The sequence below is a fragment of the Ursus americanus genome, chromosome 3 (genome assembly GCF_024610735.1).
Source record: "Ursus americanus isolate L20-20 chromosome 3, mUrsAme1.1.p, whole genome shotgun sequence".
NCBI lineage: Eukaryota > Metazoa > Chordata > Mammalia > Carnivora > Ursidae > Ursus > Ursus americanus.
The window spans coordinates 71,323,214-71,343,584 of NC_142129.1; the positions used below are offsets into that span (position 1 = coordinate 71,323,214).

The 20,371-nt window shown below is 38.2% G+C and overlaps 1 long non-coding RNA gene across 3 annotated transcripts in view; it reads left to right on the forward strand.

The window, feature by feature from the left end:
• Positions 1–20,371, forward strand: part of LOC123789316 (uncharacterized) — a 345,463-nt gene that overhangs the window by 120,756 nt on the left and 204,336 nt on the right. For 2 of the 3 annotated variants that reach the window (XR_015724028.1, XR_015724027.1), the window contains one exon: positions 19,644–19,710. The exons of the other annotated variant lie outside the window; for it this stretch is intronic. This is a non-coding gene — a long non-coding RNA (uncharacterized LOC123789316). The remainder of the gene's footprint in view (positions 1–19,643; positions 19,711–20,371) is intronic. 3 annotated transcript variants of the gene reach the window in all.

Here is a 20,371-nt window from a genome sequence, read left to right on the forward strand (position 1 = left end):
AATAGTTGTTAATGGTACAAAACCTAAATTTATGACACACACACACACAGAGGCATGCATATAAAAGACCTGATTGGCAGTCGGACCGAACTGACATAAGGCACAGTAATTGTGCCAGCATAACCATCCTTATCACATTAATGTGGCGCATTATGTGATGATTAAACCTTTCCATTTATCTAGCTTGCCATAACATTTGCATTCCAAGCAGAAATGAGGGATACAAATTATGCTTAGGCAAGGGGAAAATCTCACATTGAAATAATTATGACAACTTACAGTATACAGTATATAGAAAGTTTGCAAAGTGCCTTGCAGATAGATGTGCTCATCTGCTTTCCATAACAACCCCGAGAAATGCATGTTGCTATATTAGCTCCACTTTACTGCTGACAAAACCAAGGATCAAAAAAAGTTATGTTTTTCAGGGAATTGCTGATAAGAAGCAGAGCAGGAGGATTCAAACCCAGGAAATATGACTCTTAGTCTTTTTTACTGCAACACGAAATTGTCTGTTTATCACCAGATATAGTCTGCATCATAGAGGAAAGACACTGGATATGTGTAGGAGCCCGAATTACTCATGCAATGTATTATTTATACCTCCCCCCCTCTTCTAAAGGTCAAAGTATAACAAGGACAGATCTGACCTTCAATCCTGGCTATTCTCAGGAAACTATATGACACACAACACTGTGTGTGTCTAGCATTCTCTACCCCACCCCCATCTCAGGTAACTTCTAGTGAAAATGAATCCAGAAAGCTTTGGGATGGGAAAAAGTCATAAAATTATTAAAGCATATTCCCACCACTTTGCCTCAGTGGTGTTTTTGGGTTGATTGTATGCATTCTTTTATTTCAGTATATACTTCTTGAACAACTACTATGGGTCAGCACAGTTCAGAATGTAAGCAAAACAACAGAACAAAATGATTACAGATAGTGGTCAATGATATGAGGGAAGTAAGCAGAGAAAGGCAAAGTGCTTTTATTATTTATTTATTTGTTGTGTTTAATATACTATTTTTTGTTGGTTTATTTTTACTTATTTATTTTAAAGATTTTATTTATTTGAGAGAGAGAGAGCACAAGCATGAGCAGCGGGGGTGGGGGGGTGAGGGGCAGAGGGAGAGGGTGAGAGAGAATCTTAAGCAGGCTCCACACCCAGCACAGAACCTGACGTGGGCTTGATCTCTCAGCTCTGAAATCATGACCTGAGCTGATATCAAGAGTCAGGCACTTAACTGACTGAGCTACCCAGATGCCCCTGTTTTATTTTACTTTAAAAAATTATTTATTTATTTATTTATTTATTTTTTAAATTCCAGTGTAATTAACATACAGTGTTATATTAGTTTCAGGTACACAATATAGTGATTCAGCAGTTGTATACATTACTCAGTGCTCATCATGATGGCTATATTTCTAATCCCCTTCCCCCTACCCACTGCCCCTCTGGCAACCACTAGTGTATTCTCTGTATTTAAGAATTGTTTTTTCATTTGTTTTTCCTTTCCTTCATTTGTTTTGTTTCTTAAATTCCACATACATATGAAATCGTATGGTATTTGTCAATGTTGTTGCAAATGGCAAGATTTCATTCTTTTTTATGGCCCAGTAATATTCCATCGTGTATATGTACCCTGTGTTCTTTATCCAGTCACCTATCAAGGGACAAAACACAAACAAAGTGCTTTGAAATGAAGGGGTCAGAGAAGCCTCTCTGGGGAAGTGACATTTAAACAACGTCAGAAAATGGGCTGGTGCCAGCAATGTGAGAGTCAGGGAAAGAACATCTGCAGAAGGCACAAGAAAGAGCAAAGACCCTGATATGGGAAATGATCAAAGAGCCATGACCAGTCTCAGTGGGCGAGGAGAGAGTGAACAAGATGTGAAAGTTGAGAGGGTAGCAGGACCTTACAAGAGATATAAGGAGGGTGGATTTTCCCTGAATGCAACAGAAAACCATTGGTGTGCTTTAAGCAGAGGTGACATGATCTAATTTACATGGAAAAAAGTCACCATGGAGGATCAGCTGAGAATGGATGGAGGAGCTAGAGCTGAGGCAGAGAGACGGCTGGGAAATTTCCAGCTTGAGTAGACAGTGGTGTGGACTATGGTGGCAGTGGAGTTGGAGAGAAATGGGTATTTGTAGAACAAATGAATGCATATTTTTTCTTTGGGTGTAGAATAATGGACCTAACTTCTTGCCTAGAGTCCAACCCTGTAATAGCTACTGTCAGTCACAGAGGCTTCCTCTAGTTCTTAAAGTCACAGTCCTTGGCCAGTTACCTGGGCTTCTTATTCCAAGGACAAATTTCTTTCAAATTATAAAGCAATGGTTTCTTTTTTGGGAAACGGATACAAAAAATTTGCATAAATCCTTTATCGACGAACAACATACCAATAATAACATGCACACATCTTAAGTGTACCCATTGATTAATTTTCTCAAAGAGATGGTATCTGTGAACAAAGCTCCCAGATCAAGAGATAGAAAGATATTCTCAGCATCTCAGGAGGTTCCTTCTGTTCCTTCCATGTCCCTCCTCTCCTGAGTTCCTCAACTGACCACTCACTCTCCTGACTTCCTTCACTAGAGATTAGTTTTGTCTGTTTTTACACTTTATATGAATTGGACAGCATGTACTTTGTTGTGACTGGATTCTCTCCCTCAGTACGTGAGAATTATCCATATTGTTGTGGGCAGTCGTCGTTTATTTATCCTCCTTGCTGTATAGTATTCCATTTCCCAGCTATACCAATGGAATAGTCCCATAGTTTCTCCATTCTGCTTTGGACAGTTGTTCTTTTTTCTACGAGAATAAGATTGAATCATGCTCTGCTGTGTGGCAGAATCTTTGTGATAAATGTCCTCGTTAATATTTAAGGGAGTTTCCTCCGTTCAAATGAAAATTAAAGCTTATTATTTGATATGGACCCTATTTACAAATATTAGTACAATTACCAATGTTAGTACAAATTTACAAATATAGTACACATTTAGTGGCAACATTGATGAAAATTTGTAACCTGTCAGTCACTGTGTTAAGTGTTTGAAGATAATATCTCATTCATTCCTTATAGGCACTTTAATGAGCTATGTACTAATTCTATCTCATTTCCCATATGAAGAAATTGAGACACAGATAATTTGTCTCAGATCAGAGTTTCACGAGAGAAACATATCTAATAAGATTTATATGTGTGTACATGTATATATTCATGTATAGATATAGATGGATGGATGGATGGATGGATGGATGGATGGATGGATGGATAGGTAGATTTACAGCAAGTAATTGGTTTACATGGTTATGAGGGCTGTCAAGGCAAGTCTGAAATCTCTGTAGGGCCAGCCATGAGGAAGGGCAGGCTGGAACTTTTGGACGTGGGCAGAAACTGTGGTCCACAGGCAGAATTTCTTCTTCGTTGGAGAAATCGAGTTCTGCTGTTAAGGCCTTTCAACTGATTAAATCTGGCTCACCCACATGATCTAGGATAATCTCCTTTACTAAAGGAAACTGCTTATGGACTTTAATCACATCTGTAATATACCTTTTCAGCAACCTTGAGATCAGTGTTTGACTTAATAATCTGACTCCGTTGACATGTAAAACTGATCATCGTAATCATATAATTAGTAGACAGCAGGACTGAGATAGAAATCCAAGTCTGTGTGATTTTAAAGCCCAGCTTTTAATTTCTATGATCTGTTAAAAAGAATTGGTTTAGGCTGAGAGCAGAGATGTTCTAAGATTCAGGGGTGATAATATCCTGAGGATAATCCAGGAATGAAAAGAAGGCCTCTGTGCCTGAAGCACACAGATCTGGGGAAGTCAAGAGAAAGAACAGGACTCCAGAGTCTGGAAGGCTTCTGACAGGGCCTCTGCCAAATGCTAACTGTGTGATCTTGGGAAAGTTGCATAAACTCAGTTACTCTCCTTTGTAAAGTGGGCAATGGAACCTATTTCCTAAGGTCGGTTGACTACATTGATACATGTAAGGTGCTTGGAACAGTGCCTGGCCCAGGTAAGTATGGCGTGAATGTTAGCCATTAATATTAGCAGGATTTGGGGAGGGGTAAGGTGGGACATGGTAAACTTGCTCTTAAGCAGCCATCCTTGCCCGATCCTTTCTAGGATTTAATATATAAGAAGGGAAGAATCACAGTCAATAAAGGAGGGCCGCATAACTCAGTAAGGAGTGCTGTAACACTGGCCAGCTCTTTCAAAACATTAAATAGAGACACACACGTGAGGCAGTGTATCACAATAAAACCTAGAGGAGTTAAAAGGAAAGATAACCCCATGAAAAGGAAGAATACGTAGGCAAATATTAGACAAGGCGTGAAATTACAGAAGAAATAAGAATACATCTGACTATATAACAACGAAAACATTTAAAAATATCTCTGAATCATAATAAAAGTTCAAGAGCAAATGTCAATCCTGTTTGCTCTAAAGATGACAAAGTGTGATAGCCTAAAATCCATAAAATAAATCAACACCCCAATATATAAATGGGGGTGAGTTATAGGAACATTCAAAAAGCGAAAAAAATTGGCTGATAGATTTAATTATAGAACTAAAGAAAATTAAAATATAATTTGAGTGCATTTTCTTTTTGCCTAACAAATTAGGAAAAAAATAAAAAAAATATGCAGATGAAGGTATAGGAAGATATACACGTGTGTGTGTGTGTGTGTGTGTGTGTGTGTATTCAGTGTGTTTGCAGTGTAAACTTGTATGGTTTTTCTGGTAAGCATTATGGAAATAATATATATTAGAAAATTTAAAATATTCCTTACCTAGTAATTTCACTTAGTCTCCAGGGAGGAGATAACCTCTAATTCTGACAAAGTGTGATGTATAAAGTTATTCATCACAACATTATTTATAATAAAGAAGCATCGTAGAGAGTCTAAATGAATGGTAATAGTGAAACGTTTATATTTATCTGATTACTACACAGCCATTTACAATTACGTCTATGAAGGAGTCAGAGAAATGAGATATTAGTCAAAGTGTACAAAATTTCAATTATACAAATGAGCAAGTTATGGAGATCTAATATACAGCATGGTGACTATACTAACTAATGCTATATTATATATTTGAAAATATTTCAGGTAGATTTTACCAAAAAAACCTATGTGAGGTGATGGATATGTTAATTATGTTGATTGTGATAATCATTTTGCAATGTATGCATATACCAAAACATCATCTTATACACCTTAAATATATATAATTTTTATCAGTTATATTTTAGTAAAATTGGAAAAAATAAAATTTGTCTATGAATAAAAGGGAAATGCTTTTGTTCAGTGAAATGTAAAAAGTAGAAATGTCACTATGATATAGATATATATCCATAAAATATTTATATTTGTAGGAAAGTAAGTATTTATGGGTGGTAGAATTATGAGTAACGCTTTTCCTTATTTCATTATTTTCTTAAAGTTTAATTGGAACAAAATTGCATGGAAAAAGGAACTGCTATTTGCCTAAGATGGGGCAGAAAATGTCAGTATACCCACTCTGCTTGGATATAGAATAACTTCTAGCAAGTTCCTGGTTGCCTGGTGCATTCTCTATCTCAGTTGTTATATCATCCTTTCGTCCAAGAAACGTTCTGTCAATTGTCTGCTTCCCAAATTCCTCCATCATCCTTCTAAGTTCAAGCATTATTTCCTTTTAAAGTATTCCCTGACATTTCTCCTCTTTTCCTCTTCAGAAGCTGGGTGGTACATCCTTTCTAGTGGGCTCATAGCACGTGGTATACAGATAAGTGTGGCCTTAAGGTCTGTGAGACGCAGGCAATATGCATAAATATTTATCAATAGTACATTCAAATACATATAAAGTAGTATCTGTTTCCAGACTGGATGGCCATGCTGTATATATTAAAATATTTAGTACGTTCTATAATCGTTATCTTGTTCTTTCCATACCGTGACTCTTTTGAAGGCAATTCGTTTGCCTTTCTTCTCTCTGTACTGAAGCCCCCCTTTTACATGAAGTGGGTCATTGGTAAATATTCATTGAATGCATGCATTATTTAATTGGCCTAAAACGTATTTTTTAAACGAAATGCTATTTACTGTCTCTGTTTATTAGTAGTTTAAAAGTAGACTTTGAAATGTTCTAATCATCTCTTATCTTTTTAGCTGGAAGGTGTCTCATCTCTTTGGTGTTCCCCTTTAGGTTTGGCTATCTTGGTTGAACTTCTCATCTCTTTTCCATCTCTTACCTCTGTCCAGGCATGAGAACATGAGACAGAATTGAGCGCGTTATTCTAGGTTTGGGTATGCTGCTCTTCTGTGCAAAGCTTTTGCTTCTGAACTTCTGTAATGGTGATCAGCAGATGTAAATTAAAGCAGCATTATGCCCTGCTCTCTGCATTCAAAGAGCATTCCAAATCGTATTTACTTATGATACTTTTGTGAGCCTAGGTTATGCCTTCTGGACGACACTTTAAAGCTTTTATCCTAAGTTTTCTTTCAAGCTTTGTAGTCGTTGCTGTCTATTGCCATGTAGTTTAGACCCTCATGTGTAATCCTCCAAATAGTTTTGAGGGCTGTTTGAAGCAGCATCTTAAAAAAGCAGGGGGGGCGGTGGAGAACTCCTGGGTGGCTCCGTTGGTTACATGTCCCATTCTTGATTTTGGCTCAGGTGATGATCTCAGGGTCGTGAGATCGAGCCCTTCCCCAGCAGGCTCTGCCCTAGGTGTGGAGCCTGCTTCAGACTCTCTTTTCCCCTCGCCCTCTGCCCCTCCCCCCCGTCTGCGCTTGCACTCTCTCTCACTCTTTAAAAAAAAAAAGTGGGATATTTTCAAGATTTTTTAAACTTAAAAAACAAGATAAAAATTCATTCAACTTTTTAACCTTTTGTTCTGTTTTTGTCTTGGCCTGAATACACACACATCCTTCAGTCTATAACCCCAAGTGGGTGCTTTTTCACCCATCCTGACCTCATCTCAAGTCCTGGTAATGTGGTTTAAGATTTTGGGTAATGATGTGGTTGACTGATAGACCATTATGACTTGGCTTGCTTCCTTTTGAACTCTTGTCCAGTATAATTATGAGACTTAATATTAAGAATATTGGAAACCTCTGGTGATTCCTTGATATTTTGATGTTCATTCTGATACCTAAGCCAAGACCACCAAACATATAGCGAGTTTCTTTCAGGACCTTTTCTTATCTGTACCATTTTGTTATTTTTTAGGGGGAAATTTTATGTGGTTGTCAGGATTTTAATTATTTCTGAATCTTTAGTAAGTACTTAGCAGAGTGTGTTGTGCTTGAGAAAACTGTTATTTATTTATTTCTTTGTCTTTGACTTTTTCAGCAAGTAGCTAACAATTGAGTGGATCAGCACAGCTTAATTTGGACACTACACTTTCATCAGGAAAAACACTTGATATATATTTAGATTTCACAGAATTTACAGTGGAAAAAATAGATTCCCACCCAAGTTGTTCCAAATATATATAAGAGTTTTCTAATAGCTATACTGAGGATCAGATTTTAAGTTTAAATTAATTGTCATTAATTAAATGCAGTTAAAAATTAACTAGAATTAAATGTAACTTTGAATTAATTAAAATGAAATAAAATTAAATATTCAGTTTCTCAGTTGCACGAACCTTAATACCCACGCATGGCTGGTAACTACAATATTCGATAGGACAGGTTTGGATGGTTTGCTACCATCTTGGAAAATTCTACCTGTTGTCTTGCTAGCAAGCTTTTAACTTTTACAGTACATTTTTCAAAACTTATTTAGTATGTAATATTACTTCTCGTTTCAAGTAATTTCAAGTCAGAATGATCACACTCTGGTTCAAGCGGCATTATGTACTTTGCCTTTATACTTTCAGGGGCCTTCAAGTTGCTGTCTGAAAATGCCTTCACTGAGCTGGCATATATTACCAATTGCCCATGAAACTGTATTTATACTAGGGAATGACATTTTCATCTACTGACTAGATGACTAGTAATGCTCCCAATTTGGATTCATACATGCTTGCGTTGTTTGCTTATATATTCTGGTGTCAACTGCATACTCAGAATTTGCCAGAAGAATTTAAAAGGCCAGTGTTAGATAATTTTTATAGATGGCATTTCTCAAGCCTTCAGCCTCCTTGATATATTTCCTTATAATGAATGCATATGTACTGATGGAGATTTAGTGTGGAATTTACTTTGTATGTTTATACTGTTAGTCTGTGAAATGAGTCCAATCTTCCTGTCATGTTGATTGTTGACTGAGTGTTATTTGTGTGTGTGTGTGTGTGTGTGTATGTGTGTGTGTGTGTGTGTGTGTGTGTGTGTGTGTGTCTAAACTTTGCACTACTTTTAAATTAAAACTATTTCCTTTGATCCACGGGATTCTAGATGTCTCTATGATTGAAATCTGTGTGTGGCTTTATTCCAGCAGAATAATTTTAAAGACTTGTAGATTGTAAAAATACCAAATTCAGATTGATTAGCTATTTATTTATTCTTTCATTTATCATACATTTATGGGGTACCAACTGTGTTCAGAATAATGTAATATCTAAGGATTCATGACCTCTTTCTCCAAGTCACTGATATTTTCACTCACATATTTTGTTTTACTGTAGTTTATCTGTTAAAATATTAGTCATGGAAGCCATAACACTACGATAGTTGGCCATCTTGGCTGGACGAATCATCTGCTCTTGTCAGAATATAAATGATGTGAAAACGAAAGAAAACCAAACAGGGTCATTGAGCTTTGTTCATCACTTCATCATTAAATTATCGAGTGTCCATGGAAAAATCACTTAACATTTTTGTTTCTCATTTGCCCATATACAAGGATGATAGTAAATATTCTATTCACCACCCTAGCTAATTTTAAGGGTCAATTGAAAAGATCAAATGAGCCTTGCCTGTGACTGAATGGTTTGTGTCAGGACAAAGGGAATATGGTGCAGGGACTTGTGGGGGATGGAGGGTCTACTATAGATGGAATGATTAAATTTGCAGCAGCTGCAATGGGCTGGCCGAGGGGTAGAAAAAGAGGAAAGCACAAGCCATGTGCAGCATTAATTGGAGAATAATAGAAATTTTGGATGTTCTTTGCTCCTGTGTTTTCCCCTGGCTTCAGGGAGGTGCAAAGAGCATGTTGACTTCCACTTCCTGGGCTCCCCAGACAGTAGAACTTGAGGCATAAGTTTGAGTGCTTTGTTGGGGAGCAACATCCTAGGGAGTAGAAGTAAGAGGTAGAGGGTTAGCAGAGCTGGAAGGTGGATGCATTATAAAATTACCCATGGCTATGGGTAGCTATTGCTCCTTCCCATGGGACCGTTGGAGAAGATGTCTGACTTGTCACGGGACCTTGTTTGTCAGCTCTCATCCCCTATATGTTGTGAAGGTCAACCCATGAGATGTCCAACACCTCCTGCATTTCTGGGTTGTTATGGGTGGATGCTGAGCAGGTCCTGGATTGTCCTATGTCTTAGTGCAACACAACTTGAAGTGTGATCTATGGATGGCATCTTTGTGATGAGTACAGAAATTGAAAGGAAGTGTTTAGAAACTTTCATAGCATTTTGACTGAGTAATTTTATGTCTGTTGAATCTAACAGTGAAACAATTGGGCTTGTCTTATCATGTACTTTTTTTTTTCTGTTCACTTTTCTAGCAGTTCTTTTGTATTGTATTTACAAAGTGTCAGTCAGCAATGAATTGGGGAAAAAATGATTGTTTATCAAAGATAGCTTAAAAATGACTGCCTCAGTTTAAACAGGATATCTCTGTGTGGGAGGCAAGAGGTACCCTGTGCAGGCAAGAGGTAACAGCAGGTCTCACCTGGTGAGGTAAGTCAGACCCCACACAGAGCTGGTTACTGTAGGGGTGGCTGGAACAAGTAGCCAAAGTCCCCAGAGAAAAGTGAGGCACGGAGGATTTGAACAGATACTAAGAGGCGTTGATACCGTGGTCTGGATGATTTAGAACAGTTCACATGTTTTTTGGTCTCAAGATGCTTTCATAATCTTAAAAGTTATTGAGGACCCCATAGGGCTTTTATTTGTGTAAGTTATTATCTACTAGTAGTTACCATATTAGAAATTAAAAAAAATCCCTGGCATTGTACCTCTATTAAAAGAATATTGCAGGGCGCCTGGGTGGCTCAGCCAGTTAAGCATCTGCTTTCAGCTCAGGTCATGATCCCGGGGTCCTGGGATCCAGCCCCACTTCCGGTTCCCTGCTCAGTGGGGAGCCTGCTTCTCCCTCTCCCTCTGCCCCTCCCACTCTCTCCCGCTCTCTCTCTCAAATAAATACATAAATTTTTTTTTAAAAATGAGAAAAAATTTAAAAAATATATTTATAAATTTACGTAATGTAACAATAATAAATTGATTGCGTGAGCTGACATACATAGAACAATTTTTAATGATAGTACTGTAATATAAAATATATTTAATTGCATTTTCTAAAACAATTATTTAATGAGAAGGGTGGAATTGTTTTATATTTTATCAAATCTCTTTCAATATGGCTTAGTAGTAGATAGCTGGGTTCTCATAACTGCTTCTGGATTCATGTATTGTTGTAATGTATATTTATCTAGTAGATAATTATTAAACACTTGCCATGTACTAGTTGTTACTATAAATACTGATGATACGGGCATGAAGATCCCATTCTCTTCCATTTGGATTTCAAAGTTTAGAGTGGAGAACGTAAACTCAAAAACTAAGAAATGACAATAAGATGTGGGAAGCGGGTAGGCAATGTTCTGAGGGACTAGGTGAGAGTGACCCTTTATTCATACCAGGAACTGGGTGTGGGGAGTGACAGATTATGTCATAGTTTAGTATAATTGTTTTTAAATTTTAAGTAGGTAGAAGCATCCCAATTTTGGTAGGGAATGAGAAGTGTTCACATTTCAGTAGCCCTAGGCTGGTGGAGTGAACCACAAAGAATTTTGGAAGCAGAAAAGGGCTTAAAAACAAAGGAACAAACAAGAAACCCTAAACAACTCCTGGAAAGAAATGCTGAGGAAGATTGTAGAGTAGAGCATTAAGGCCAAGATTAAAGAAAAGACAACCAGAAAATTATTACATAAAGGAAGTACCAGAGCTGGCCCAGACTTGGGTATGAGGCCATTAAAAAGACTTTTAAGAGGCTACAGGGATTTTAAAAACTAGGACAAGACAGATGTCATGTATAATTTATTACCTAGCAAACTGTTAGTTAGAGTGGATATAAAATTGCAGGGTAGGAGAGTCAGGTGTGGAAAAAAGGTGCCCCAGCAAAAGTTAATGTGCTAAAGCAATATGCTTTCAAAGTCAGTTCGTCAAGATTATTGAGAATAATGGGAGGTACAGTGGACAACTGTAGTTAGAATTTATGGGGTTGTAATAGAAAAGAAGAGAAAAAGGAAAGCCAGAATTTTTTGTTATAGCAAAAATGTTGAAGCTTATAAATGTTTGAAAGAACAGAGAGGTGATCTAGCCTGTAGGGTAAAACACAATTTTTTTGTAAAGAAGAAAGGAAATAAGGCAAAAAGAAACAATGACCATTGGAGACTCTTCACCTTGAAATTTATTTTTAATTAAATAATTCTATTGTCATAAAAAACTCCCCAAAAGATTAATTTTAAGTGTTTTAATTTTAAAGCAATGCATTCTCATTATTATACATTAAAGAAATGTAGGAACATCAACCATAGTTTCACCACTTAATTTTAACATTTAATATTTTTTCCTGTTTTTTTTCAGTGTATGCTTGCCTTTGTTTTGACTTTGGTAAGATGTTGATAAAGCTATCTAATTGGGTTTTATTTGATCCTAGGACAAAATTATAAACACAAATACTTTGTAAAATCTTTTTATAAACAAAAGCTATGAGTGTCAAATGAAACTATGTATGAGTTGCTTCCCATACATCACCGTATTTGTGCAAAGCTTTATAGAAGCCATTTCAGGTCCTCAATCTTGAATAAGTTCAGCTTATGCTAGCATGCTGGGAGGAATTTTCTAGCGAGCTGTGGCAGTGTCTTAGTCCTTCTGGGATTCTATAACAAAATACTAAGTAAGGGCTGGGTAGTTTATAAACAACACACATTTCTCACATTCCTGGAGACTAGAAAGTCCAAGATCAAGGTGCCAGCATGGTCAAGTGGCGGCCCTCTTGCTGGTTCATAGCCTTATTCGTGTGTCTTCACATGGTGGAAGGGGGCTAGTTGAGGCCTCTTTTATAAGCATATTGATCGCATTCATGAAAGCCTTGCCCTCCTAACCTAATCAGCTCACAAACGCCCTACATCCTAATACCATCGCACTGAGCATTAGGATTTAAAGATGTGATTGATTGATTGATTGATTGATTTTAGAGCGAGGGAAGGAGGGGAATAGAGAGAGAGAGACAGAGGACCAGAGGGGGAGGGAGATGGAGAGAACCTCAAGCAGACTTTGTGCTCAGCGGGGAGCCAGATGCGGGGCTCGATCTCACCACCCTGAGATCACCACCCAATCTGAAACCAAGAGTTGCTGCTTAACCAACTGAGCCACCCAGGCACCCCTAAACATGTCAGTTTTGAGGGACACAAACACTCAGACCATAGCAGGCAGTGTGTATGGAGTAGGTTTAATGTCTGGAGTTTCTTTCAGCAGAGTTCATGGGTACTTTGTGGAAAATCAACAGTGTTTTATATACTATCCTTTTATCCTGTCTGTTTGATAACAGCTTTTAGATCTATGCTTCCAGAGGAAGAAAGGACAGATCAAAAGTTCATCAACTCTTTGATTGTAGCAGAAAGAACTGATTCTGGTTGGGATAGGAATCAACTCTAAGCTCTGATCTCTTATTTCAAGAGATCTTTGTATTTTAAAATCATCACATCTACATCTGTCTACCCTCCACACCCCTCTTTTCCCTGGAGAGAACTACATTCACTTAATTATATCCTATATACAGTTTTTAATGTTTTTCTTACCTTAGGGTAGTTCCACTTCAGGAGAAGTGTACTTTCCCCTCTGAATTCACATTTTAATTCCCAGTGATATGCATACTCTAAGATCTGAATTCAGTGTAAAAGGAGTTATAATGTGTGATGATACTAGCTCCACTCTTGCATTTTATTTTGAATCCATTATATTGAGCACAGTGTCTGGATGGGCAGGAACACAATAAAATATTTACTGAATGTGTAAGAGTTTTAGTGTCCTCTTGTGAAAAATACTGTTCCCAAATAAATGCCAAATGAATTTTGTAGAATTTTTTCCTTTGAGCTTGGATTCTAGACTTTGTGTCTGACCTTGTTCCAGCTGAAGTTTCTAACAGGGTTTCTCAAACCCTAGTGTGCATTAAAATCCCCTGGGGCACTTGCTGAACATGCAGACTCTTGGGCCATACTACATAGATATTCACTAGGTGGGGTCTAGTCATCTGCATTTTTAACAAGTGCTTGCAGTATTTGTGTAGAAGGTGGTCATAGGACTACACTTTAAAAAAAATTGTTAGAAGTTCAGGAAGACTCAGGCAGATCCAACTTAGATTTGTGTTTTCCTTAATTTGGTTAATTTCTCTTTCAGGCAATTATTCTACATGGCTGCTTTTAGGAAATGGTCTTATGGTAGTCTTTAGATCATAAGTCTAGAATGAGTTCTAAAAGACTGTCTTGTCTTAGTTGCACATGCAGAAATCAACAACTAGTCATATATTTTCTTGCCACGAGTAAATCTCCATGACATTAGATCTTACCTGATTAAACAGTTGACCATTGATTTAAAAATGAAATTCCTTAGCAACATTTCATTATCATGCCCTCATAGAGGAAGGACTAGTCAATTCCTGAAAAGAAACTGGCTTTGGCTGACTGAGAAAAGATTGATATACCTTTGACAGTTCAATGTTCCTTCTTTAAGAATCTATGTTCTGTAACCTGTGGTTAGTCTTGGAGTCCCCCTCAACACTTCAAGTAAGGGTGTCATGTTTGCATTTGCTTCCGGTGCTCTCTGAGTCTTCCTGGGACTCTCTGCTCTGAGTTCCTAGATGCTCCCTGTCCTAAGTAGCTGTCAAGGCAGCTTCTCTTCTGAGGCACCATGTTATTAGATAGTGTCAAGAAGTATGTGGCTGAAAGGGGAATAAGGGTAAACAGTCTGGCTGCTGAATTGCCACTTGCAGCATATATCACTTTGCCACTGAGTGATTAAAATCCCCTCTGTGACTTCTGCATTAAGACAGAAAAGAGTACAGAACATCTGAAAAAATGTTAATGTTATTTGGGACCTGGGAAGTAAATCTATTCTTTTATATGCCACTACAATAAGAATAAAATTTTGAATTTCAACTCCCCAAACAACCAAACAAACCAATTCCCTGATTTCCAAACTTGCAAATGGAATGATATTTATAAGTATGCAGATAAATGATTACTGGGTACATGAGAGTTTTAAGTTATTATTTGAGTTATTGTAATCTAGAGACCTACATATGTTAATAAGCCTCACTGTACTGCCTTTAACTGACTGTCAAGTTCTATGGGTCAGCTGGTGGAGGAGAGAGGGGGCCATTAGCATGTCTCCTAGCCTGTCTCCACATCTCCATTCCCACACTCCTGCTTGTGGAATGACATGTTTTTTGGAGACTGTGGAAGTAGGAATTAAACATATATGTCTCAGACTCTTCCTTTTTTTTCTTGTTTCACCCAGAGCCAGCTGCTGGTGAAAACTACATATTCTGGTCAGTATCTCTAGGCTTTCAGTTTTCCTTGGCACATCTCTATAAATGAGGTCTGTGATTATTTAACACTGCCCATGTGGGGATGTCACAGTGCTGTTCAGTCATACTGAAAAGCCTACCGTTGCTGAATATGTTAGCCATATTCTCCAACATGATATGTGGTGGACGTGAAGATGTGCTCCCCAGAGGCCTTTTAAGGAAGGATTTTTGTCCAGCTAGAAGAGGGTGGTGGGCACAACACCTTCAGCTGCCAGTTCTTCTCAGGTCTGCCTTGGCTGCAAAGAGCTGGATGCCTTGCTCAAGCATGCCCTTCCCGGGGCAGCCCACATTGAATGAACTAGGAGAGCGGGCAGAGGCTCAGACGTTTCAACTCAATATAGGAGGACTCTCAGGGGCAATGCTTACTCCAGAACTTCCTGCCAGGGTGGGCAAGGCTTCTTGGGGTCTGCTTCACCTGTGACTTTTTCTGTTGCTCAGTCCTGCTTCTTCCCCTTCCTTTGATCCTTTACGTACATTTTGAACTCAAACTCTGTTTCAGTGTCTGCTCTTGGAGAACCCAACCTGTGATGTGGCTTCTTTGGATTGTATAGGGTTTAAATATATTTCTGCCCTAACTCTTGGTTTTCTTGGCTGGTTCAGAACTCAAGTAGGGAAACTGTGGTGCCATTTCTTGGCTCCCTTAGCATCCAACAGTGGAAATAACACAGTCGTGGTGAAGAGAGGAAAACTTTTATTCCAATCTCTGTGTAACTTAGAGGAGCAGAAAATACGGATAAATCAGGTGACTCTGAGTGGAGTTCCCTATGAGTAACTGGCACTATGGATGTACCATCAGAGGTTAATATATTTCTCACTCTTATTTTTTTTCTCACTCTTACAAATAAAAACATGACTTCCTGTCTTCACATATGCAAAACACTGAAAAAGTCTTATTTTCAGGGAGAAGTAAAATATGGTTTATGATTATGTGGGCTTGTTAAGAGAACAGATATGCCAGATTACCAAAGAAGAGTTAAATAACCCCAATTTCTATTGAATATGCATAGGCATTTTTGGCTTAAAGCATAGGCAATTGCCAACATTCTGATTTCTCATAGAATGCAGAATTTTGAGTTATCAAAATAGTGTCCAAAACATTTCTGTCAAGAATCTCCATTTTCATGTGCAGTGGCGTACCAGGGCAGTTCTGAGCTAGTAATTGCGAAAAATTGACAGCGGCTTCTGTGGAGAACAGAATAAATAGAACATAACTTTGTAATGCAGAACTACTGTTTTAATGGTGATGCTACCTAAAGGAGCTATTTCACACAAGATTTTTCTTTGGAATGTAGCATATATTCTCTTCTAAATTAAACTTGGGATCATAATGGGATATTCCATCGAGGGAATGGGAACAAAGAGTTTTTATCTGGAAGGGTTCAGCTTTGGGAAGGTTTCACTCGGAAAAATTGGGAGAAACCAAATACATGTTCAATAAGCCAGATCATCTAATTTTAACCCTGGAACTCAAAAGAATGACAGATGTCACAGTCAGCATTCATATTCGGCTAGTTTTTAATTTTGTTTATATCAGTGCTTCTCAACCTTACGAGAATATGAAAATAGGTCCTATTAAATAAACAAAGAAAGGGAAGACTGGCCTTATTTAAAAACCAGTCTACAGTGTTCCCCAAAGAACATAAATACACAACGTTTAGAACAGGGCAATGACCAGGCCACGCCTTAACCACAAAAATGATTAACACTCCCTTCTCATCTTTAACAACCTTGCCTTCTGAGTGATTTTGGTTCTTTATCAATGATAGCTCTGCTCTGATCTTTCTGCCTCTTGGATGAAGATAATAGAGATATTCAATCACTGACTCTCCCCATTTCTTGACATCATATAATCCAGAACTGTTTCCTGTTTTCTGCAGCTGTTTAAAAAAAAAATCACCCAATTTGAAGCTCTCCTAAACTTCCCTGTATTGCAAAGCTCCCAGGATTCTCCTAGGGTCTCCCCTAGCTGCAGCAAGCTAAGTAAACCCAACTGTTCGTGTCCACGGGTTTTGTCTTGGTCGTCTTTGTTTGATGGGCTTTGACACCTGGCTGCACATTAAACTCACCTGGAGAGCTTTTAAAACTCGTGATACTCAGGCTATCGTCTAGACCAATTAAATTAGAATTCTTGGGGTTTAGGGCTGGGCAGAAACATTTTGAAAGCTTCTCAAATGATTTCAATGTGCAGCCAAGGTAGAGAGCCACTGGTTTAAATGATTCTATTGGAGGTGGAGAATGCACCACATAATAGCTGAAAGTTACTTGCAGCCATATCAACCCTGATATGGTTTTACATTGGCTCTGCTTGTTGGTGCTTGTGAAGTGTTTTAATCTATTGAAGGGAGGCAGCTTGATGAGCTGGAAGAAATGCCTTCTTGATGATATTCATGATTAGCCTGGAAGAAGGTAAAGAAAGATATTGACAGCATTCATATTTGGTTCTTGGAGTGAAAGCAGATGAGGTTTTTTTGAAAGGCTCTTTCCGTACGACAGAAATAGCAAGAGGTGGTATATTCTCTTTTCACGTTACGCTGTGGACCGTCTAGATAGTGTTTTGACTTAACTATTGGTTCCTTTAATCTGTTCTTTTAGAACTGATGGTTAAACATTTAAATATGTTTGTTTCTAAGTATTTCTGTTAACAATGTAAATTAATTTCTCCTGCAGGGCAATAGTAATTATGCCATAGAGGTTTAAGGAGGAGCATCTGAAACATTTATATTAATACTCTGTAATATAATGCTTAATTAACTCATGTTTGTCATGTGTGGGATTTAATGTGCTGGAGAAGAATTGGTGACAAAGGCAGAAAAACAAAACAATCAGTTCTATGGAATATGCCTCAAGCTAGAACATTAAGATAAAAACCAGACACGTTTTTTCCTTCTTAGTCCTATTTAAGGCTTATGGAACACGCTTGTTTCTGGTGTGTTGGACTGTTCTCCACAGAGAGCTGAGACGGGCAACTTCATAGACGTGGCCTTTCTAGAGTAGGTAGTTCGGGTTTTGAATATATAATACCAAGTATTTGATATGTGCCCGCAGACCATTCTGTCTGTGCAGGGAGGCAGACTGAAACATGTGGCGCTACAGCTAGCCAGGCTACGCATATGCTTCACCTGGAAATGCAAGTGACCTGCAGGCTCGAGGCCAAAACAGAATCGTCAGTTTTCCCAACACAGTTGCAGTAGTCGAGCGAGAGGTGCAAGGCGTGAAGAGACCATCATTGCTTATAATTTTATTCCAACAAGTAAAATTTATCTTTCTTACCTCTGAGGTTCAGAATAACCCAGCTCTAGCTCTGCTCCTTGAGGACTGGGGCAGAACTGAGGATTAGTGGATGCGTTGAGGTGTACCTTTGGATGGCTAACAGTTGTTGTTATGATATGGTTAAACCGATGTCGACCTTTGTTTCATATAACATTTTCTACCCATGTTTCTCTCCACTGTCATCATGTCTGAGAATCGAAGCCGTGTTTTCTCTCATTTCATGAGCCCGTGAACAGATGATGATGGCTTTATCGAAGTGGTTGGGCGATGTCATGAAACCAACCCATAAACAAGTTGACACATACTATTACGAACTTGGTTAGCCATTGAAGCAAATGCCTGAAAGTAATACTAATTTTGTAGAGCCAGATGGAGCGTTCTTTTTAGTATTTTTTTCTTTTGTTCTCATGGGTCTACGGAAAGCGTCCCTGGTAATGCATGTACCTGAGACCATGTGCTTTAATGTTCACTATCTTCACTCTCTTGTTTATTCATTTCCAAGAGCCTAGGCTCTCAGAATTAGGTTCTTGAGCTGTAGGGTATCAAAGAGCCAAAGAGAGCCAGAAACTCTGGAAAGTGAGGCTGGAACTGCCAGCCTGGCAACTTAAACCCATTTAAGGGAGTGAGGATGAGAAACCATTTAAGGGAGTGAGGGATTTGGGGAGTGAGGATGAGGGACTGAGGATGAGAAACCATTTCGGTGGTTCTCAGCCCTGGGTCACATATTAGCATCTCCTGAGCACTTTTTAAATATTACTAGTGCGCTGACCATCCACAGAGAATCGGAATTAATATATCAGGGATAGGGCTGTGGCTGAAGGGTTCCCGAGGCTCTATGCTCAGGTTTGGCAGCTGCTGGATTCAGGACTGGGAGAAGCCGGTGCCTCCCATCTACAGTAGACACAAACTCCCGAGCGAGTCCACATGCTAAAGTGGGAAGGTCTTTGGTCTGAATGTCCGGGAAGCCTGATTCTTAAACTACCATCACCAGTAACAAGCACTGCTACTCCAGGCTATTCCAACTCTCTGACTTTTAGTTTCTTTCTATAGAAAGTTAAGAAGTTTGATTATAGCCTCTTTTAGAGTTGAGTCTCATTAAAAAAAAAAAACTTTACATAGTTCTAGCATATATACTAGCTCCCCACCCCTCAAATTAATTAGTATACTTGAACAGAAGTGTTATCAGTGCTAAATTAGTCTAGAAGTTTTGAAATAATTTAATTTTAATTTATAATCAATATTTAAATAAGTTCTAACTTTGGTAGAATTAGTTTAGGTGTCTAGAAGTGAGGCTCTGAATGTATGAATTCTTGAATTTTATCTCTTCCAAAAATAGTGGGGGTTAAAATAAATGATCACATAATCCAAATGACTGTTCCATGAGGTAGAGGATATTACAGTGACAGTTTTTGCAATTATAGATATTCAATTATAGATGATTTTTTTAAAGTTGGTTTCTTCTTCAGCATCTGAATATACTTTATTTTAAGAGGTTTTAGATCTGTTGGTTTTCATGTAGAGGAGGAGAGGAGGAGGTGCTATTTAGGCCATTATATTAGCACTTATTACACATTTACATCAGATTTTTTTTTTTGGTTTGTTTTAGCAATGTCTTTAAGAACAGAGAAGAAGCAATTTGACCTTTATTTTGGAGAAGGACAGGAGTGGGGGTGGTGAGTATAGTTCTGCTTTTCCTTGTCAAACAGAAGAAAAAAACCTTTAAAAATAACCCACCAATTTTCAACCATTATATTTTAAGCCACAGGAGCCTGTGAATTTTCTTTCATCCTGGTTCTATCACATAACCAGAGAAATTACACAGCATCTCCCTGAAAAGAGGTCTAGCTGGGAAGCAATTCAAACAAAAATATATTATAGAAATGTGATTGTTCAGTGTATCATTATAACAGTTACTCATCTTTGCCCCTCAATCTGCAGTTTTCTCACTCCTCTCCTCTCTTTGTCTTTTATGTGTCTGTGCTTTTCCAATGGATGTGTGGACAGAAAGAGTGGTCACGAGACAAGGACCCCATGGGGAAGACTGTTAGGAATTTATTGGACTTAAATGTCACTGAGTAGTATCCATGACACCTCTGCAGCTAGAAGGCATTTACTTTTGTTCTCCTCTCTCCCCTTTTGATTTGCATCCCTGGAAGGATTAAAAGGACTTTATTTTAATAATGGACAGATAATAATTTGTCTTCTAGAAGGTGAGCAGCATTCATTCAGGTCAACCATCATTAGAGCACACATTTTAGTACTTAGTTTCTTGTAGGTCCAGATTTCCAATGAAAAATATGGCATCCATTTGGCACATCAAATGACAATGGGACG